The 24048-nt window shown below is 36.7% G+C and overlaps 2 long non-coding RNA genes across 2 annotated transcripts in view; one reads left to right on the plus strand and one right to left on the minus strand.

The window, feature by feature from the left end:
* Nucleotides 1–24048, plus strand: part of LOC129145771 (uncharacterized) — a 110340-nt gene that overhangs the window by 71450 nt on the left and 14842 nt on the right. Inside the window, exons 2-3 of the long non-coding RNA XR_008551800.1 lie at nucleotides 4168–4288; nucleotides 11663–11747. This is a non-coding gene — a long non-coding RNA (uncharacterized LOC129145771). The remainder of the gene's footprint in view (nucleotides 1–4167; nucleotides 4289–11662; nucleotides 11748–24048) is intronic.
* Nucleotides 1–24048, minus strand: part of LOC129145772 (uncharacterized) — a 119292-nt gene that overhangs the window by 53808 nt on the left and 41436 nt on the right. The window lies entirely within an intron of this gene.

The following is a 24048-nucleotide window of genomic DNA, read 5'->3' on the forward strand; positions in this document are numbered from 1 at the left end:
TTCAAAAATCTCATGGTCAGGAAGAGGTAGCGTTGCATTCAGAATCAGACCTCTTGTACACCAAAGCTCTACCTTTTCATACACCCTTCCCAAGTGAATGGTCATAGAAATCTCTATGGCTTCTATTGGGAATTGAAATCAGTGTAATACACATTGTGTTCCCAGTTGCCTTGCATTGGTCCTTTCAAATGTTTTTAAAAATCAGTGGTATATAAAATGGGAAAAGGAGCCACAAGGCACAACCTCATGAGTGTGTGAGTGAATATGTATGTGCATATGTGGTCATCTAAGTCATGAGGGCTGCCAGTAATTGCCCTTTGGTTATGTGCATTGTAAAATAATTGTATATGTACTGATCTCTGGTGCTTGTTTCTGTGGCAACAATTAGATGAAAACCATGTTTACCTGTCCCCCAAATTCTTTTTCCTTAATTCATGAACACATTGATTATAAACTGTCTCTGTCCAACTTCACAAAGTTAGCAGTGTGAAAGTCTTCAAAGCACATGGTTCAAGAATATTTCTCAAGTTCGTTAACCGGAGAAAGGTTTGTCCACATCAATTAACAATGATTTAAAAAGAAAACAGGGGCCTCCCTGGTGGCTCAGGTAATTGAGCGCCATACTGTGAAGCTGTCCACAGCCTCTGCAGTGCGGGTTCCATCCCAGCCGGCCAGCGAGTATCCCACATGGTGAAGCAGACCTCTTCTGTCTTGTCCGCTGCTCCCCTCAGCAGTGCATTTTGTCAGTCTGCCTGTTCTGTTTCCCACGCTGTCTCTCGTGAATCCTCTCATCCCCCACGCATCTGGCCTGTACCCCAGATCTTGTATGAAAAATAAATCTTAAAAAATTTACAAAAAATAAAAAGAAAACAACTATTTTTCTACAGGCAATTAATAGTCAAAATAAACAGATCAGTTTGTGAGAGGAAGGAGGAATTTCAGTCTGAATAGTGGGATAATACCAACTGTGCAGATGAATATGTTTGCATGTTTTTTATTCATACTTTGAAAATTTCAAGTTATCCGATTTAATTTTCAGACCAAAATAGTACTGGGCACCTCTATAAGGTTAATTAGCACAATTAGAACTTCATCCAAGGTGGTTGGGATGAAAAAAACAGGAAACTGTCAAAATTTCACAGGATAATCACGAAGGTATAAGTTAAGGATTTCTAGTTAATGCTTTATTTTATCCACTTTTGGTTATGCATTTATTCATGACAATAAATACTTGTTAGGGATAAAATAATGAATAAAACTATATAGTTTTGCACTCAAAATGAGTAGTCAATAGGCAATTACACTGCAGTAGAATATGACTGCTAATAATACAGCACATTTTGATAGCCCTCACTTGAAAAGATTAAGGAACTTTTTGGTAGAATTGGTGATGCAAATACATCTAAAGAATAAGTGGAGGATTTGCTGAGAAGGAACCAATGGGATGAAATGCTATGAGGAAAAGAGTGTTCATCTTTGCACATACTATCTTTAATCCATCTCAAATGCAAGCTACTAATACCTAACATTTCCACTGAGTGCTTACAATGGGTTGGACAAGTTTTAAATATTCTCTCTAGTGCTCTCAGTAACCTGATGAGGCAGATATATATTCTACCCATTGTTTTACAAACAGGTTGACATAAATGTTTGTGAGTCATTAGCTCGTTGATGGTGATTGAAAGGCCTGAAGTTGCCCAAGAGAAATAGAAAATGAAAGAATGTTAATAAATGATTCTGCAGAATTTCAGAGAGTAGACAGAGAATGAAAAACTGAAAAGATGGATGTCATGAAACTGTCATATAATAGAAACAGGAAGATTTGCATAAAGAAGATGGAAGTGGTCCAACAAGCTAGAGAAGTCAGGACCACAACTGAGGAAGATGAAATGGAGTGGGCACCAGGTTTTAGGGAGCTGAAAAAAGGGCAGACTGTAAGGAGGGAGAGGTAGTAAGGTGACTAAAATTCATTCAAATACCACACTGAAAGGAGAGGGAAAGATAGCTATACAAAAGTGGCACATGGAGCTTGAGGGTCTTTGTGGATTTGTAGGCATGACACCTATAGAAAGGTGTCTAGGGAAGCTGAAGAGGGTGTGAATTGAATCCAAGGAGGGCAATAGCTTGAACCAGAGGAGGTACATTTCTTTAATACAGTAGGAGGAAAGGGGAGAAGGTTGCCTATGAATATGGACAGGCTTATATACCAACATTCTCTATTTCAACTTTAGTCCCCATGTAGATTTTATTATAAAATTCAATCTGATGACTTAATCAACCAAATCTACTCTAATACATAGACATTCACAGAGACATTGCCTTGTGTCTACTTACCTCTTGTTTAATCACAAACCAATTAGTATTTAATTTTCATTATAAAGGACATTTTTTTTAAATAGTATAAAATGAACATATCCCACCACCTCATTTATTCATTTTTGGATTTGGCTACTGTTCTTCAACATTAAGAAATGCTGTCAGGATTTCCTACCAATGTTAATCTATTGGATTTGCCGGTGGGGGTGTGGTGAAAAAGTTTGGTGGCTTAGACATAGCATTGAAACAAAAATGTCTGCACCATCTTGGTTTTTATATTGGAATCCTTTTTGTTCAGCATTGCCACTAAAGTTATTTTCGGAACATCATATGGATTTTTCATCGAAACATCTGTGTTAACTTTTATTATCCCTGGTCTGCTTCGTAATTTTGGAAACAGATATAAAGAACGAGCAACCCAAAGCACAGTAATATAGTGGGAAGCATCCTTCATAAGTCAATTGAGGAATTTAATAATCTCTTTAGAAATAAGCTCTGCAGCTATGAGAAAAATGTGTGGGTTAAAGGCCTTCCAATTAAGAAAGGTTTCTCTGTGGATTTATAGGCTGGTGGTTCACTCTTCCTGTTCGTGTTTCCATAGCAACTGTCAGGTAGATTTTCTGCTACTTGCTAGGAAGTTGGAAATGTTGAGTCTGGTTGAGCCTTTTCAATTCAGTGAAGCTTAAATGAAATTCTTTGCAAGGAACTGGCATTTAGCCTGGGTCATTTATTCATATCTAGAAGAAAAATCAATTATAGTAATCAAATGTGCAAATTTTTTATTGGGATTATTTTTGGTACATATTTTGTGCTGTAATCTATTTTTAATGCCAGGGTACTAAAGGTTTGAAGGGCTGCAGCTGGCCTCTTCGTTATCTGATGGCTTGTGGCTTTAATTACAGCCCAAGACATAGGAAGGCATGCCTTTTTCTGGTCTCCTTTTGCAAGCTATAATCACCCCTGGTGATATTCAGAAGCAAACTAAGATCCGGGAGACTCATTAGGTTGAGACACCTATACTGCATGAAATACAATACACAACCTTTCATTCTTGTATTTTTCCTGTCCTGTTGGTTATTTGAATTAAAGCCTGGGAAATAAATAATGTATATGCTATTATTTAAACTTCTTGGGAGTACAGTATCTTCATTTTCCCTTCAGATCAAACCCACTTGGGTGTCGCTCACTATGGTTCATTTCAACCCACATTGACTGATGTCTGACAGCTCCACGTAGGATGGTGTCTTTTAATCCTCAAAAAAAAAGCATGTAGGTGGGAAAAGTGGGCGCACATGCCTCTGCTCCTTACATAACATACAATATATGCCACACGGACAGACATCTAAGGGGTATGACTTAGTGCGTTCTTTTGTTAGCATCTTTGCTCATTGGCACAGAAACAGCAGCTTCTACAGAAAATAAGGCATAGTTCTTATTTCACACTGTGCTTCTATTTATATACAGCTCCCCTGTGGACATTTCTTATAAGATATATTATTTACAACAATGGTTTTGAAAGCATATTTCAGATCATTTCACTCCATCCCTCTCGTCATTTGCATACCTTGCTTTTTAACCTATTGTATTGATGCTTCATGCTATATAGTACAATTGATCGTTAGCAAAAATATAAATAAAACAGAGTAGGATAAAGAAAGAAAGAAATTAGGGATGGTGGGAAGGTAGGGAAGTGGGGGGAGAGAGAGAGAGAGAGAGAAAGAGATTGAGACTAACAGACTAAGAGAGTTCTTTTTTAAGAAAGTCAAAACTGAAATGTCTTTTACTTACTTGTCTTACCTTGCCTTATTTTTTTTCCTCTTTGTTCTGGTAACTGTGCTTTCTTCTATTAAGCTAAATAAAAACTTTCTGAGAGGAGCAATTGAAGCTGAAGGAAGCTCACTCCTCAGTTGCTATACCAGGAAGTGGAAATGAAGTCACTCAGCTCTGCTCTCAAGTTTATTTACTCTAAAAGGTGGGCAATTTTCTCTTAAAATAAATTGTACTTGGAGTTGCATGACTCTGTCAGAAGATGCACCTGTTCCCAGGAGCAGAGCTAGAGAAAAGTGAGGTTCTGAACATCTGGATAGCAATGGACTTGCTTAGTTACAGAAATATATTAAACTGTGTAGATGCATCAAAGGCTGGAGTGTTTGATCGAGAGCATTCCTAGTCATTCTGTGACACTTGAAACTTGAGCCATTCTGGGTAAAATAATGAAATTGAAGCAGCTCACTTTGGGGAGTGGCAAGGATTAAAGTTTGGCTGCCACTACTCCAAGCAAAGGAAGTCATCCTCTGCCGTCAGGGTTCATACCTTGGATCACAGCTTCTCTCCACCTTCTTTTCTGCCCATGAAGGTGACTTTCACCCACTAGTTCCCTTCAGTCCAGCACATGGCTAGGCTGGGCACCCACCACTCATGGGGCAGAGAAGAATAGTTGAGAGGCGTGCTCATGCCTCATGCTACTCCTCAACTGATACAAGTTTGAATTCAGCAGATGAACTCTTCCTGATCCTCCTTGTTGTCCTTGAATTTAAAAAGTGCTTATGCCCAGTCCTTGAGGCCATAACTCCTGCTAAATGTACTAGCTGTCTCCCGGTTAGGTTGAACTCTAATCCTTTGGAACATTAGTGCCTATAAAAATTGAGTCATTTTCTGGGTGGAGCTCAGATACACTTCTTTGGCTTTATGATAAGACAAATCCCCCCACATCTTTTCCTTACCTATCTAGCTCCTATCATTTCTCTAATGATGGCAAATATCCTACTTAGTGCTACTGAACTGAGGCTATTGATGGAATAAAATAAGTTTTTCCTTCTTTCGTACCTCTCCAGCTCATTGCCTTCACCCCCATTATCCTATCCTGATGTTCCTTGCTTCCTTTATTTAATGCTATTTCCCCAGGTCTTTCACTTAATTAATTTGTTCTTCATTTTTTCTGAGATACCATGACAGATGCAGGAACCCTAATAACCTGTCAGTGTCCATTCCCTGTAATTCAGGTCATGACATCTTTCACACACACACACACACACACACACACACAGACACACACATTTGCTTAGCGCCATTTCAGTTGTTAGTAAGATTTTCTCTTTAGCCTTAGCAAGCCTTCCTCTGTTGTGTCTTATTTTAGAGCTCTAAGAATTATTAACTGAATCTCAGGCAGATTACCTTAACTAAGCTTCAGTTTCTGCATCTATGAAATGGACATAGTTGTATATAAATCATTGCTGTGAACATTTAGATAGTACAAGTAAAGTCTGCAGAACAGCACGTGAACTTCAGAAATCACTCCAGAAATAAAAATTTATCATACTGTTCTTGGGGAGCTTTTTGTTGCATAAAGTTCAAGCTTTACAATTACACAAATAAACGTGTTTGAATCTCTTTTCTGCTACTTACTGCCTATGTGACCTTGAGTCGATTGTATAAATTCACTGAGCCTGTTTCAGTGAGGAAAGTCAGAACTGCCTCTTAGGACTTTCAGGGGCGTTAACCCAGCAGGGGGATTTGTGGCATCCAGCACAATGCTCACCTCACAAAAATAATAGTTTTTTCTCCTTCCGTCTTAGTTGATTTTCTAGAGCATTAATTCATTATTCTTTCCATGTGTAATTTTCATGTGTGCCTAAAATAGTAACTCATAATCTCCCTCCATCTTACTATCTGCTTTCTTACATATGATCTCTTTCCTCTCTCATGCTTAGGGAAATTTGTTTCTTCAGTGCCACAAATTTTACCATACCAGAAGGCAAGCAATCTGTCTTCCAGTTCCTTCCACTTTACAAAGATGAATGAATATTTTTAAGAGGCTGTTTCTAAAAGCAAGGGAGCATTTCTATGCACTGACCATAGGATGGAGAGTCATGAAGACAGTACGTATTAGCATTGCAGGGGGTGGAGATTAAGACACTATGGCCTTTGAGCACCCCTACCCCAAGGAAGCCACTCTCCACTTGAAATGTGAAACTATCCTGTTAGTAGGGGTGTGAAGCACTGGGCTGACTTTTGCTCAGTTTTTGGCATCTTTATCCCAGTTTCACTTTTGGAATTTTTTTTAATTTCATCCATCCCGGATGTGGTCCTAATTCCCTTGTTAAGCTCACAGTCTCTGTAAGTGCAAAATTTGAAATTTTTCTTGTCAAATCTGCCCCTTCCAGATTGGCTAACTCGAAGATCAGAGCTTTCTGCACAAGAAAAGACTTCCTGGCTCCATGTGTCAGTTCCTTTTCATGTAGCTGGATCTTTCAATTTGTAGCATAACCCCTGCAGCACTATAGAGAAAAGATGATATGTCTGAAATGCTGAACTGCAGTCACCCCTGTCTGCCATTATGTTTCCACAGGCATTCTATAAAAAGCTGCAAAACCAAGGGATCTGATATCTGAGACCTGAAATGGCTGCAATCACTCAAAGGCACCCCTTTTCCTATCTCTTGCTGATTGACCCTTTCCCATTGTGCCTTTCAGTACACAGCCTACAACTCTATATTTAGGGCAGTGACCAACCATATATGCAGGCGCCAAACACTTCTCTCTCTTCTCTTGGATAGCTTCCCCTGTGAGTTTGGTGTTAGACTCAGAAGAACTACATTCCTCTCTCAGCATGGCAACTTACTGTATGATATTATACACTTTACTGGAACTTTCCAATGTTTCATGCCTTATAAAATAATAAACTAATATTAATGAATGCTTGCTGTCTACTGCATAGTATTCTAAGTATGGTGTGTGAGCATCCACAGGTACAACAATTCTCTTAAACCTCACCACAATATTAAGAATGGAGTTCTATTACAAATGAGGAAATTGAAGGCTAAGCCCTCTCAGGTGCTAAGTGATGGAATGGAGTATTTTGTTCTACAGTCCACATGTTTAATCATAAATTACTTGTTTGTAATATATACAGCTATTGTCAAGTCTCATTATTTGCAGTGGGTAGGTTCTGTAAAGTCCTTTTGAACACTAAATTAGCAATTGAACCATTGCTCCTAGGGGAAATGCAGCCTTGGGTTCCTGCAAAACCTCTGCTCACATTTCCATCAACCCTGTTTTATGTGTTCTGTTTCAAGACACCTCACTTAGTATATATTGTTGATTCGTTAATATTGAACTAACAATCAACAACACTGTAATTTACCTGAAGGACGTTCACCTGGTACATGTGTTTTGCTATGAGGTAAATCCCATCCTTCTTGCACTTATGAACATTCAGCACTATTTGGGAGCCATTTTCAACTGCAAAAACCACCCAAAACTCAAACATAAAAAAATGGTACTAAGTGAACCTACAAAAGGATACTTGATTATAGTATTCAAGCTAAAACAAGATGACAGTGTCACCTTGTTTGACCTCAGCAGGGATATGTGCATTGGGGGACTGAAATATTTTGCTGCTCTGCTCATGTCCTCAAATAACTATAAAAACATTGGGACTATTGATTTGGGGTTCAAGTCAATTTTATCAAGTAGGTCAATTTGTAAATACAGAATCTGCAACAATGAGGATCATCTGTAAATAATAACTTTTTAAAATCTCAGATCTTAAAACAAAAGTTGGGCTGGTAGTTGGGGTTGAGAGGGTTAGAGTTCAGGTGAGAGCACTCCCACACAAAGGCTTGGGGCTGTGCCACTGCCAGCACTGGTATTTTACCAAATCAAAACAGGAGATGAAATATTCTGATCAACTATCTCCATAGTGAATGAGAATTTTAACTCAGGAAATACTGGTTAAATCTTGAATCCTCATTTTGCATTTCAGAAAGATGTTTTAATTCACAGTTTTGCAACCTCTTTGTCAACAACTTATATTTATTCTTCTCTGTTATGGATTATAATGGTGTGTGAGTAGTGGGTTTATTTTTCATTGTAATAACATTGTGTATTAGAAGTATAGGATCTCCCCCATGAGGTATTATTACAACACTGAGCCCACTGTAATCTGTCACCAAGACACCTGTATTCTGTCACCACAAGCCATTATACTCCCTCCACACCTTGCTCTCACCTCTCTGCTTCCCTTTCTCCCTAAGTTTTATCTAGATTTCTAACGTTAGTTCTTAGTTTGTCTTTATCTGACCCTTTCTTTGGTCTCATGATATTCCAGATAGAGGTGACACCATCCAGTAATTGTCTTTCTCCTTCTGACTTACTTCACTTGGTACAGTCTCCTCTATCTCTATCCATGTTGCTGCAAATGGCAAGATTTTATATTTTGATAGCTAAATAGTATGCTGCTCCATCAATGTAACACATTTCCCTGATCTCATCTGTTTTGGGGAACTTAGGTTATTTCTTCCACTTGACTATTGTAAAGAGTGCTGAAATGAACATGAGAGTGGATGTTTCCCTGTGAAGCACTGTTTTTATGTTCTTTGGGCAGAGTCCTAACAGTGGAATTGCCGGGCTGCATGGTAGATCCATTTTTAATCTTGTGAGAATCCTCCATACTGTTTTCCACAGGGGCTTGACCAGTTTATTCCAACAGTACATGAGAGTCCCTTTTCCTCCACACCCTTACCAGCACTTTTTGTTTCTGGTCTTTTTGAAATGGGCCATTCTCACAGGTACAAGGTGGTATTTCATTGTGGTTTTGATTTGTATGTCTCAGACAATAAGTGATTTTGAACATTTCTTTGTGTGCCCATTGGCTGTCAGTATGTCTTCTTTGGAGAAGTGCATATTTAGTGCTTCTGCCAACTTTATACACAATACATCTTCCCTATTCAGTTATGTGTATATATATTATATAATATATACACACCAACATATATATGGTGCACATACACACACATATATATATCCAAAAGGGCAAGTTTATTATAAAAAGGGTACAGCGTGTAGAGCACTGCACTGAGAAGCTGTCCACAGCCTCTGCAGCAAGAGTTTGATCCCCGGCCAGCCAGGGAGATACCAACATAGCGCAGCAAACCTCCCCTGTCTCACCTGCTGTTCCCCTCAGCAGTGTCTTCGATCTGTCTACCTGTTCTGTTCCCTGCTCTGTCTCTGGTGAATTCTCTCACCCTCCCGCGCCTCTGAATTGTACTCCAGTTCTTGTATAAATAAATAAATCTTTTAAAAAAAAGGAAGAGAATAAAGCATGCTTGCACAGATGTAAGTGGGCAGCGAGAACTGGCCCTGAAAGGGACAGGTTTGTTAAAAGAGAAGATTTAGTATGTTCCACTTAATTACTCTCCTCTATAACTTCCTCTTCTGAGACTAACAGAAAGGTGGTAGTCATTGCTTTATTTCACAGAGTTTTTGAAAGGATCAAATTAGAGGTAAGAAAGTGCTTTCAAAAGTATAAGATGCTATGCAACTATAAATAATTTTTATTAAGATATAATTGAGATATAACATGTTAGTCTCATGTATATAACTTTATGATTTGAATTTTGTATATACTGTAAATTGATCACCACAATAAATCTAGTTAAGATCCAGCACTACACATGGTTGCAATTTTTTTCTTGTGAGAACTTAAGATCTGCCACCCTGGCAATTTTCAAATACATAACTTATTTTTATTATCATTGGCCAGGATAATTCATTATACTGAATGTTCCTGAAACCCAGCAATATACTAATACACAGGAAAATATACACTCATTTTCAGGCAGTAACAAAGTTTTGGTATAAAGAGTATTACATTTTTATATGTAATCACCAGTTGTCATCTGTAGAATAGGATCCCAGCTTGTAACCATTTGGTTCTTTGCCTTTGACAGCAGTGGTCGGACAATTAAGCATACAGGAAGTCATTCCAGTTCTTTTTCTGTAGTCTGAGGTTTTTTAAATACAATGAAAGTATTTGGATGAATTTTAATGGAAATAGCATCCTTGATATTTACAAGATTATCATTGACAACAGCCAAATCTTTTAAATGCCTCTTTTCAAGTTGCCATTGCAAAGCATGAAGAGTCACTGCATAGGATAGCCATTCATGCTTCCTGCCTGAATACACAGCAATATATTTTCAAGCAAGCATATGGACGGCTGTAACAGATAATTTTAACAACTCCTCAGATTCAGAATCTGGTTGCCTCTCTGTTTTCAAAGGTTAAGTAAGATGTATGTCATTTGGGAGGCCATTATCTGAATAGACACTGAACATATCAACCCACAGGTGCCCATACAAGCCCTTAACCAATATTGGTTAATGAACAGAGTGATCCCCAGTGCATAAGTCATTTCCTAGTGGTAAGGGAGGTATTTTGTGGGGCATATTTACTTGTCTGAGCCATTAGAATTCAATTTAGTGCCTTCTACTTCTGGAATAGAATGTAACCTGCACATCTGGCCATGTCTGCTCAAACACTAAATGATGCCCAGTGGAATGGAGGAGTGATAGAAAGCTATTTCCCTGAGCTGAGAACAGATTAGCAAATAGTGAGTTCATCACTGGAGATAACAGAGCCTAATGGTTGTCTTTGCCTCTTTCCTTAATACTGAAGAGCAGCGTTTTCTAGTTAACACCATGTGGTTCTGGGGCTCCATGTGCCCAGCCATCATGTGCTTCTTTCACTTAGCAATGCTGGTGTCTACAGAATACCATTCTGAAACTGCTCTCATCTGTTCTGCAGAGAACAGGCTGATAGCTTCTCCTGATGACATCCGTCCTCCCTTCTACAAATTTTATACTGCTTCTCATTCCAGAGAATTTTTTTTAAGTTTGGCTCCACAATGATGTATAATAAGAATGTTTGAAAAATATATCCTCTTCATTAAAAGAATTGACAGACAATTACACCAAAAGTTATAATATCTTATTAATAACTTTCAATTGCACCACCTAATATTTAAGTCTATCAGAAGCTTAGCCTTCTCCCTGAGAGAAGTTAGAAGGCAGGCACTGAGGATTCAAAGGTGGGAATGATGGTTCCTGGCTTTAGAATAGTGACAGTAGAGTAAAAACAAAGGTTAGATTCACCAAGGTACTGGGCACTGGCATAGAGTTTAGAAACAATGTCTGCAAAAGCAGAGAAAAAGTGAACCACCTCGAGGTTCCAGGGAAGTTTTCTGGAAAAGATGTTTCCTGTGCATTTTAAGAATGAATATAAATACATCAAATGAAAATTCTCGGACAGAGAACTTGCACAAGGTGCAAACATAAAGAACCTTTATGTACAGCAAATGACCAACACCTTGAAACTACTCGAGGATAAATGTCCTTTGAAGAATAAAGGAAAATGAGAGTGGAGAAGGAAGTGGGGTCAAGTAAATGTCATGTGCAAGAGTTTTGACTTTATCTTTTGCCAGGGGTGTCATTTAAGGGTTTTGGATGAGGAAATGAAAGAATGGGGATTTGTTGTTAAAATCAGTGTTCTGCTTTCACTTTGATCAGGATGAAGGTAAGGAGCCAACATCAGAAGTAAAAAGTCACATAAACAGAAACAGACACCAGTGAGGAAACTACCACAGTCACACAGGTAAGAGCGGGGTGAGAATTTATCTAGGAAAACTATATCAGAAAGAAGATGAGCCAACCAATTCATGGAATTAATTCTGAATCAATGAGTGGGAAGTTTATTGGATGGGTTTGAAAGAATAAGAAAGGAGTCCTGAAGCAGTATGAGATGTGTAAGATGTAAGATGTTGTAAGATGGTGTAAGATGGTGTTGATGTTTCTAGTTTAAGTCCCTGGGTGGGTTAGTAATGTTCACCTACAACTGAGGGTTAGCCAGGGACCACAAACTATTAAGGTGTGCAACTCTAAAAGGGGTCCTGCCATCCATGCACACAAAGGCAAAGGAAGCAGATACTTAGTGTGAAAGCTTTTTAATAATTAGTATGCATAGAGAATGAGATAAAAGGATTTCAAATAATACATTCCCAGAAAACTCCCTAAATTACCCATCTTCTTGTGGGCAAATATACCTGTAAATAGGGTTGGCCTGAAACAAAGCTAAAAGGACCAAACCTTGCTACTGATCTAAGGTACCTTTTGGCAGAAACTACAATAATGGTGTTGGGCAGGTCTAGAGAGCCTCAACTGAAAGAGATATTAAAAAATTCAAAATGCACCATATATCCAACATGAAGTCAAGATTCTAGTGCTATTATATTTGCCAGGGACCAGAAGCAGCCTCTCCACATGTCTCTCACCCCTGGGCTCTTCCAAGTATTTTTTTTCAAGAGTCTCTACATGCCTCTCCTCTTTTGTTTCAATTCGCTTTATATATCTAACCCACTCCTTCCTAGATATGCCCATTCAGGAACTCCCATTCATAACATGGAACATGTAATCCAAGGTAGCTGCATCTAAGTAGGGAAGGGATAATGGCACCTCTCCTTCATGGAGCGGTATCTGTAATGGTATTGCAATGTATGAGATTAATGAGACCAGGAAGAAAAATAATTAGGGGTGGTTTGAGAACTTAAATTCTGTTTGGAGCCTACAGCACCTATGAAATATTCAAATGTAACTGAGCATTTTGGTGACGTTATATGTATAAAGTTCAGGAGAAAATCATAGATACAATTTTAGGATATGTTTAAATATATTATTACTTGGCAACTATCCTAATTTATGATCTTTATGCTTCAATTAAATATTAAAGAAGCAACTTAAATTCCCCAAGCTAACTTATGTGATAGTGGTATGATTATCATTATAATAGTAATTCTTATGTTTCTTTGAAGGTTTCTTTCTTATGTTCTTCAAAGACTGACACTTTTTGCAATGAAGTAACTTTTGGTCATTAATTTATTTGTAAAAAATGTAAAATATGCTCATTTATAATAGTGCATTATATGACCAAAAAAAAAAGAGAAAGCTCTCAGCACTCAATATATTCATATTCCTAAGTATCAGATATTGTTTACTTAAAGTAAATCTGACTGTCTTTCATATCTAAGTAGCAAAACCAAAATATTATTCACTCTACATTGAAGGTCTCATATTATTTGGAGGTATATAGCATTTGATGGTTTTTTTGTGAATAGTTCAATGACTTTGTATTAAGAAAGAATCTTCCATTCCCATTTTAACATTTCTTTCAAATATCTTAGATGATTGCGAAAATATTTTTCTAGACATCTATGGAAAACTTTATTGTAAAATATTTCAGCTTCTTCTTATTTTTCTTATCATAAAAAGAGAATAAATGAATCTATATCTATTGTTGCTATGGTAACTAACATATTTTATATATTGAGAAAGAACATGAACGTTTCTAAATGTATTTCTATCCTTATGATATATGTCTCAATATATACAAGACTACAGACATAGGGTGACTTTAAGTCCAGGAGACTGAGAGAAGCACTCTTCTTGTAGCTATTCTGTACAATCAGCCTTACATAAAGACATGCCATTAGACTTAGTTCTTGTGTTTAGTTTGATGGGCATGGACTGTACACATTATACAAGAAAGGAATTAATTACTGTTATTTTGAAAGAAGATTGGAAAACATTCCTAACAGAATTTTTATGCTTCAACTGTTTATTAAGTTCTATAAATATCTATGTATTTTAAAATAGATTGGAAATCTGAAAATCATTGGTAAATCACCTATCTTCCTGAGGCCCAGATTGGTTCCAAACCAAGCACATTGCACATATATATTAATTAACACATATTTATGACAACTTTTCTCAATTTACAATCAGTGCTAGATTAATAATCTAGTGGAGGTGACAGTTGCATACCAAATAATTGTGCAAATGAAAACTGTCAGGACAGATATGTGAACAAGTTATCATAGGAACAGAGAAGGGTCAACTAAACCTGAAGGATCAAGGAAGATTTAGGGTGGGAAGGAGGATTGGGGAGTGTGGTGATACCTGAATCAAAAAGAATGAGTTTCACATATACCTGAAAAAAAATAATACTTACATAGACAATTGAGCTAACATTTAACAAGTACAACAAAGAATATTTACTGTGTACCTACAAACCTCTGTGTGTGTGTGTTTGTGTGGGCATGCAGTGGGGAAAAAATCGAAACAGCTATATGATTGGGCAATGAATTCTTTTCAACTCTACTGAATTTATTGAACTTTTATTAAATATCAGATACTTGGCTAGATTCAGAAGTGAAACAAACCTTGAAAAAGAGTTTTAGGGCCTCCCTTGTGGCGCAGCGGGTTGAGCGCCAAGCTGTGAAGCTGTCCACAGCCTCTGCAGCGCGGGTTCGATCCCAGCCAGCCAGCAAGGGTCCCACATGGTGCTGCAGACCTCTCCTGTCGCGCCTGCTGCTCCCTCAGCAATGTATTTCAGTCAGTCTGCCTGTTCTGTTCCCCACTCTGTCTCTGGTCAATTGTTTCACCTTCCTGCACATCTGGCCTCTCCCCAGTTCTTGTATAAATAAATATTTTTTTAAAAAAATAAATAGATAAATAGATAAATAAATAAATAAATAAATCTAGATGGGACAGAAGTTGAATGGTGTTTGCTACACTCTGGGAAGAGGGAAGGATAGGGAACTATTTTTTAATGGGCACAGAGTTTCAGTTTTGCAAGACTAAAAGTGTTATGAAGATAGATGGTGGTGATGGTTATACAACATTATGAATATATACACTACCACTGAGCTGTTAAAAATAGTTAAAGAAAATAAATGCTATGTTATGTGTATTTTACCACAATGTTTTTTAATATTTAAAGTCATTATTAAAAATAATAAAATTCCAAAATCTAAAAAAAATATTAGAAATATAAATTTAAAAAATACAAAATAATAAATCCATATGAATTTCTCTTTATGCTATATAGAAGAACACAAAGCTAATCTGGCTTGATTCAGTAATTTAATAAATATCTTTGGTAAAGTAGATTTAAGTTAAGTCTGAAAGTTCCTAATCTTTCTGCTTATTTCAGGCACAAATAGGCTAAGAATTTGGTCTTGAAGTAGGAATGTGCAGTGATTGAGACACTTTTTGGCCCTGCTAATAATACAATGTGTAATTTGAACAAGTTTATGGTGTTGTGAACTGTTTGCAACTGGGTTTTGCAGAACTGGAAAAGTTACGTTTGCTAGTAACCTCAGGAGGTTAATACAGTCATTTCCTTTACGGATTATCAATCTTCCATTAGGGTTGACAAGGCTGATATCCCACTATGATTATTTTCCCTGACCTTAACAGATTATAAAAAGATGCTGAACAGATTAGATGTTACTAATTTTTTTCCAGGTACAAAGCTAATTGGATAAAAATTCCTGAGACCCTACCAAAATTCCTATAATGCAGCGAGATGGGAATTAATTTTTGCCCAAATGTAATATTTGTCTCATCTTTAAGTAAAACTATCCTGTGTACTATTTCTCCATTTATAGCCAAGAGAATTCAACTCCAGGCAGGTGGTTCTGTTGAAAGATAAACAAACTTGTAATAACCCCCCACTGGTTTATAAATGGCCAACTGTGATGACATGGTGGACTGCAGGTGACTGAACCCATCCAGGGATGTTGGTCATTTATTACAGGACTGGGGACCCTACAGTGTCTTTTGGCCAAGGAACAGCTGGTGCTCTCAGCATTTTTATCTCTTAACAAAAAATCAAAGTCAGTGATCATATCAACTAGTGAAAAACATCAGGTGAATTTTCATCTAATATACCAGACTCCAAAAATACATCAGAACTGCCTTTACCTAATGTGCTGATTGATTTCTGAGGATCTTTTAGAGGATTTTGTTGAATATTCTTGACTTTCAAAATGTGATTTGGTCTCGTTAGTGTGACCTCAGGCATCTTAGGGACACATGCCTCCTCGCTTTCCTCATTGCTCCTTTTTCTGACTCTCCCCAGCACTGGTATGAGATCTTATACATTCTTACATTAGAAAAGAGTAGATAAGGAATCATAAGAATTCCTCTTTTAGGAGTGGATTAGTAAACACCCTTTCTCATGTCCATTCCCATCCATGGGCTCATTACGTCTTTATACCATCCAGTTAATAAAATCATATTTGCTCTTCTTAACCCTAATTTATTAAATCTATTATGGTATGAGTTATTCAGTTATTCAAGTAGTCCCAAATCCATTCTTTACAATTGTATTTTGACTGTTCTCATCTGAGGCCTCTCTTCTGATTTCTGTAAGTATCAAGAATGTTATGCAACTGGCATCTTTCCAATATATGGCCCTATGCAGTGTACAAGCTACTGTTCATCAGAAATGAGGGAACTGCCCTTGGAAAGTACGTGTAAGAGATAGGTTAATTAATCACAACATAGTTGTCATGTAGGGATGTAGCCCAGAAATGAAACTTTTCAATACATTTTAGTACATTTTTAGACAAAATAGCAGCAAATTGCAGCAGCAGGTGAAGCTGGTCAGGTGTTTGAGAAGTTAAAACATCGAGGAAGTTATGTAATGATTGGGAAGCCTCTGAAAGTTTATAACAGAAAACTAGTATCGTAAGACTTCCAACATAAGAGTACACTCTGTGAGAAACACAAAGACTAGGCTTAAAACAAGTGAAACTCAGGTCAATAAAACAAGCTACTGGGGTTTACTGTCACATTCTAACTCTAAAAAGATATATTTGAAACATTTTAATAAATAATTTTAAGGTTCCAAGTTCTCAGCTCCAAAAGTAACTTAGATAGGTAATGAAAACAGAGACTTGAAAATTCTAGAACAAAATCTACTTTTTCTTTTTGCTTAATAAATGAGATTATTTACTGTAGATGACAGTTTAGAAATGGTGTCTACACCAATAGAGTGAAATAAAACATACCAATTTTTGAGCTAGAGTAGCTTACAATAAGAGGAATTTCGGTAGAATCTAAGATTTAAAATTGTATCCAACCTTAACTTTTAATCACTAGTATTATTAAACCATAGCATGTAGACATGTACAGAGAGTTCATGGGACAAGCTATGACACTAGAAGGACATAAATAATGTTTGTATTCTTCCTCCACTAGTACTCATCTGAATTTTCTCTCACTTTCAGCTGTATTTCTGCTGGTTTAGGTATTTTGTCCTATGGGGCAGCCTACACTGTCAAATCTGGGATATCTGAGCTTACTGTGCAGTTCTTTTATTCTCTATCATTTTTATGCTGTTACATTGGTTTATAACACAAGATATAATTAAGGGGAAGAGATTCAGACCTCTTCAGATGTGTGTTACCTTACCATGTCGACCACCAAAATCCCAATACTCCTCCACCACAGTACATTGGGTTTTTAATCATTTTTTTTAATTTAATATTCCTTTACAAAACTATATAATTTCAAGAAGGCAGATTCATACCTTGATATATGCGTGTATTTCATTCATCTACCATGATGTTCTAGTGTCATTACACTTCCAAATTAACCCTTTCTACCATTAAACCATCCTCTCACTAGGCAATTCTTAAGTTAATGGTTTTTTCAACTGATCATCCACAGATGTCACCAGGTATGGAAGCAACTGGAAGTACTCCAGTAACATCTATGGTTTCTAAATAGCTTGTTCTTCCCATCCCCCATTACATAGAGTCCATTAATAACAATTTTGCCTTTTGGACTAGTGGATGTGTTGGCCAAAATGACTATGTGGCAGTCATTGATTTAGGTTTAATGGAATCATTTTTTGTGTCTCCTAAAAGAAGTGACCTCCTCCTATCAGAACCAGTATCTCTACTCTAATCCAGGAAAATCTAGAGTTTCATTTATGGCAAAAAGTGATTTCATTAAAATTAATGATGACATTGAGTGGCTCCTACTTCCAACACTCTGGGTCTGAGATTTTGCTCAGGTCTGGGAAAAAGGGATCATAATTTTCCTTTGTAACTGTTTGCATCTGCTTTCTACTTCCTTGTTCTTGATATCTTGTTATTCTTACAAATCAAGTAGTGCCCTAGTTGGTGGCCCATCTATTTCACACCACAGGTCTTTAAAAGTCAGGACTCCCTGGTTGCTATTCTGTCTTTGCCACCAGTTATATCATTCTTGCCTCTGATGGTTAAATGCTATCACTATACCTTGAATACTGTAGAATTCTTTCATATCAGACACTAGCAAGTCCAGTGTCAAAGCAACCTTTCCAACTATCAACCCTCACCTGAGTTTCTGGTCAACTTTCAATCACTGAGCTTGCTCCACATGTGAAATGAGATTGCAAACAACAGGTACATTGCTGACTCATGTTTGTTTTACAGAGACAAGATTAAAGCACTTGACTGAGTGTGGAGAAAGCTATTCATTGTCTATTTGTAAAATGAGTTGGGAGTGCTTATTCATGTCTCATATAAGGAAAAGAAAGGTTCTTAACATAGTCCTCCCCACTAAAACTATGAAGAGCTATTTCTTACTATCTTTCTTCATTTGTGAGGTGAAGAATCTTCTTTTCTTTCCCAGGTAGTATCTAACTGGTAGCATATATGGTGATAAAATTGGTTAGGTATGGAGTGTGAGGCAGTTTTAAAACTGAATATATTTAGTCCAGAACATTTCTTTTTGTACATGTAAGTGTAACTTAAACAAATCAATTCCATCTGATTAAACTCACTTTACATGGTTAATGTACCATGGGCACTCTTTCTCCTCTGCTGCCTTTCCCAAAGATCACAGGAAGAGCATTTAGATGTTCATTTTATGTGTCACTCCATTGCGCACAAATTCCAATAGATTCAAAAGGAAACATTGCATTAAATTAATTCAACTTCAAGTTCAAAGACTCATCATGTATGATAAACAAAACCAAAGGAAATGATAAGATTCAGTGTCACATTTCATTTAATATCTAAATCTACTCACAACAAGGTAATATCTAATTCACTATAGTTTCTGTACACTCACATGGCATAGCTCCTTAGGGAAAGAAAAATGCTAAAACAACCTGGAGTTGGCAAATATAATGTGAAGTTACAAATGATTTAGAGCAGTGGTTCTCAACCTTGGTTGCACTTTACAATCTCCTGGGGAGCTCGTAAAATTCCCAACTCCCTGGCCTCACCCCAGACTAATTAATTCAGAATTTCTGGGGTTAAGACCCAGACATCAATATTTTTTAAAACTCCCTGGGTAATTTCAATGGGTCAACAGGGTCAAGATCCTCTGATTTAGAGAGTGGTTCTCAAAGGTTGATATGCTTTAAAACACCTAGAAGGCTTGTTAAAACTAAGATTACTGGGCCTCACACACAGAGTTTCTGAATCTCTAGGTCAAGAATTTGCATTTCAAACAAGTTCCCAGGAGATGAATTTGCTTCTGGTCCAGGCACCACACTTAGAACCACTACTTTAGAAGAACCCCATGCATCTCAGGTAAGAAGTAAATCCTATGAGATTTCTTTGCCATGGCCATATAAAGATGAAAAAAGACAACTCCCATAGTTCATTGAGAGGGAAAGGAAGGAAAGAAAGAAAAACCTTCCTACAATATGTGAGTTCTGTAGAAGTACAAATTATTCCAAAGAAATAAATGTTTGAGTTACAGAAATTTCAGGTTCTATAGAAGAAAAAATTCAACAAGCTTTTGAAAATTTATTTATGAGTATGGTGTAGGAGAGGAGAGAAGAATACATTTGTGATCTGAAATATTTGGGTGGAATAAGAAAGAGGAAAAATATCTAAATCTTAACTCTTCATTAGTTCGGCAAACTCAGGAATAAATTATTTTACATGTAACTTTTATTATCAGTCTTATGAAAACAGAGATAAGAAAATAAGAAAGTAAAGAAAGATAAGAAAATATATCTATGATGATGATAAATTTGAATATACCTTACAATATATTTCACAAGCTATATTTTTGGTTTCATCTTCCTTATGAGATATCCCTTATGAAATGTTTCTTAAGGTATAACTAAGTTTCAAAAGGAAGAACTGTTTTAATTTCTTCTCCTGCTATACACTGACACCAACAATAGATAATATTATCAATATGGTGCTTATGTACTCTACTGACATGGGGAGGGGGGTGAGAAATCCAGTATATTTTAACAAGTTAACAAATAACTTGTACACAATTGTGTATATTACATACATAATTGAAAACAATACTCACCTGTATTAAGAAAATCTTAGAATTCTAGTTATTATTTTTCCTATCTTGAAAAATTTTTATTCAACTTCTATTGCATTGAAAACACAATACAACTATTAAGAATACATTAAAAATGATCTAAAAATGGGTAAGGATAAACTGAGTATATGGTTGCAAAAATAAAGACATTTCCTAATCCATTTACAAAGAATTATCATCATGTTACCAATCTCTTGTCAAAGAAATGTAAAAGATGTGTCAGAAACACTCTCTGCTGAGTGTATATAAAGGGATAGTGGCTTACTTTTCCTTCCTTCCTCCCTCCTCTCTCCCTCCACTTGCCTGCCTGCCTTCTTTCCTGTCCTGTTTTTAAAAATTAAGACATTATTTTTTAGGACAGTTTTAGGTTCATGGAAAAATTGAAAAAAAAAGAGTACAGTGCATTGCCATTAACATCTTGCTCCCATTATCAACATCCTCCATGCATAACCTCACCCAGTATCAGTCTCCTCCACCAGAGTGGTAAATTTGTTAGAATTAATGAAATGATGAACTTGTATCAACACATTATTATCACCCAAAGTCCATAGTTTACATTATGGCTCAATTTTGGTCCTGTACTTTCTTTGAGTTTCAACAAATATATAATAACATATATCCATCATTATTGTGTCATAAAAAGTATTTTCACTGACCAAAAAATCTGCTGTCTTCATTTATTTCTTTCCTAATTCATTGCTTGCATTATAGATGGATGGGATTTTTGTGTATTGATTTTGTATCCTGCCACTTTACTATATTCATTTATTATTTCTCTTAGTTGTTCTTTTTTGGGCTTTCCATCTCTCTGCTTACATTTCTCACCAGTTCTTGAATGCTACTTACTTTATCTTTTAAAGCCATCAGCATAAACCACTATGGAAAGCTGTGTGGAGATTCCTCAGCCTGCTAAAGATGGATCATCTATGTGATCCAGCAATTCAACTCCTAGGTATTTACCCAAAGGACACAGAATTATTAATTCAAAAGGGCACCTGCACCCCTATGTTTATAACAACACTATTTACAATAGCTAAGCTATAAACAACCCAAGTGCTCAAAAACAGATGACTGGATTATGAAGATGTGGTACATATACTCAGCAATCAAAAAAGATAAACTCAAGCAATTTGCAGCAACATAGATGGAGCTGGAAGGGATCATGCTCAGTGAAATAAGCCAGAGAGAAAAAGAAAAATACCAGGTGGTCTCACTCATGGCAGGAATTTAGAAAACCTAAATAAGGGACCAGGAATTAGAGTTGTTTTAAATCCTAGTTTGATCATTTCAATATTCTGTCAGGTCTAGTTCTAGAGCTTGCTCTATCTCTTCAGTTTTCATTTTTTTTCTGACATGCCTTGTGCATTTTTCAAGCTAGACATGATATCCCCTGTTAAAGGAACTGCTGTAAATAGGACTTCAAGAATGCTATGGTGGCATGGATGGGAGGAGGAAGAATTCTACAGTCCTAGAATTAGGTCCTATTCTTTTAGTGAATTTGTGTCTCTTGATTGTGAGCTTTACAAGTGTCTATCAGTTTTTTTCTCCCCCTGTCCCCACTTTGGTGGAATAGGATGACAGTTATAGGCTGAAGTTGGGTATTTCCCTTGCCTAAGTCCATTGGGCTCTGGTAATAGCCCATCAGGTTAGGCTCTGGTTAACTGGTTTCACTGGAGGGCAGGGTTATTAAGAATAATGGAATACCTTATATACTCCAAAATTGTTCTTTTTCACCTCCCCCTGTTGGACTCAAGAAGATTTTTTTTTTCCTCCAATACTTCTGTGAGAACCTGGTTAAGCTCCTGGAGTTAAATCTCATAATGACTGTGTCCCCAGGAATTTTTTAACTCTCTGATTTGCCCACACTGCCAATTATAATTCAGGTTTTCCTACCCCTAGTATCATTTCCCATAGCAGTTTCTGCTCATGACTCTCTGCTTGGGTAAGCCTGGACTCCCTCTCGGTTTTTAACGTCTTGGCATCAGCTGTTTGCTTTGTGTCCTCCTCTGTTGTTAAATGAGTTGTTGATTTTTCAGTCTACCAGGTTTTAATTTGTTGGTATGATGGAGTGGTTACTTCCAAATCCCTTACATAGAATTGGAAAGGGGAAACTGAAACATGTCTTTTTTGTCTCTTCCTTTTTTCTAGCAATGCAGATTTGATTAATGGAGCATGAGCAACTGACATAATGAAACAAATGCCATATGCTGAGGATAGATAAGATATAAAAATTATAAGGAGTCTTAGTTCCTAATAACTACCCCTCTATTTCCTGAATCTAAGTTCTAAAACATGAGGGAAAAGTGAACTTTACATATTTTTGAATGTTGTTTTTGGGGATTTGGGTCATTAGCTGCTGAACCATATCTGAAATGTTACAATGATGAGGAATAATGACCTTATTTCAAATCTTGGCTCTTAGGAGAACAATAGTGGTGTGATTATAATAAATTAAAGAGATCACAACTAGGATATGACTGTAGGGGGAGAGAATAAACAATCTTTGGTAATTTCTGAAGTCCTGGCAGGACTCTGTGGATTCTATTACTATTTGCAGGGGGGAAATATCCTACTAATATCATGACATTATAAGTTTGAAAGGCCCTTTATAAGCTATCTTACAGATGTGGAAAGTGACTCAAACCTCTCTGGTCATTGAACAAGTTACATTTACTTCCTAAAAGACCAGAAAATTAATACAGGTTGAAAGAACCTACATCCCAGTGAAAAGACATTTAATTAGTGGAAATTTAAGTTACTTTTCTAGCTTTCATTTTTTCAATTTGGAGCTTTTCTTTTCTTAAGAATACCATGCTGGGCCTCCCCTGGTGGCGCAGCGGTTGAGCACTGGGCTGAGAGGCTGCCCACAGCCTCTGCAGTGCCAGTTTGTTCCCTGGCCGCCAGCAAGGGTCCCACAAAAAAAAAATACCATACTGACAAGAATGTACAGAAAATCAATAAACTCAGAAGTTCAATGTGGTATCATATAACTAAAGTTGAGCATATTATGCAATGTAAGTTAAACCTAGCAGGTTTTTCTTGTTTCTAAAATTCCTTTAATGCATTGGGCTCCTCATGTAATGTGACTTTTGTTTTAAAGTAACTTCTGTAGAGTATGAAATGATCCATTGAGAAAACTTGATCTCAAGTCTCTATTTTATTTAAAGCAAAATGGAAGTCAGGTGACATATCTAGATAACCACAGAAAACTCATAATTCATCCACAGTGGATTTTCAGTGCATAAAATCAAGAAATAATGAAAGCATAAAACTATAGTAGATTAGTAAATAATGCATTCAATGCTGTGAGCATTCTCAAATAAAGCAATGTATATATTTTCCATTTATTTGAAAAATAAGGTCTATTTTAATTAGAGGGCAGGGTTCTTTATATTGTTTTAATTTGGGAGTTTTCAAATTTAACTTGCTTCAAAAATCAGCATGCTTACTAATTTAACTCATGGATGACTCTAATTTGGAAATTCAAATATTCTCAGAAACCATTTTCTTCTTTTTCTCATTTACCAATATACCCCCAAATGTTAAAATGTTGAACTATTCAAAATGCTCAACTACTTGCAAATTAGTCTAGGTGCTCATACTTTGATACATATAAGACTATACAGTGCCAGTCAACTTTATGTCCTTAGATGTAAAGTAAGGGCAGAGAAACAAGAATTCCCCAGGTTTTGCCTACTGGGTTAAGTCATGAACTGACAGCAGAGGAGCTAGAGGGGCAAAATAAATAATGGCATACATTTCTC

This window comes from Talpa occidentalis, unplaced genomic scaffold (assembly GCF_014898055.3).
Source record: "Talpa occidentalis isolate TD23 unplaced genomic scaffold, MPIMG_talOcc4v2.1 talOcc4.14, whole genome shotgun sequence".
Classification (NCBI taxonomy): Eukaryota; Metazoa; Chordata; class Mammalia; order Eulipotyphla; family Talpidae; genus Talpa; species Talpa occidentalis.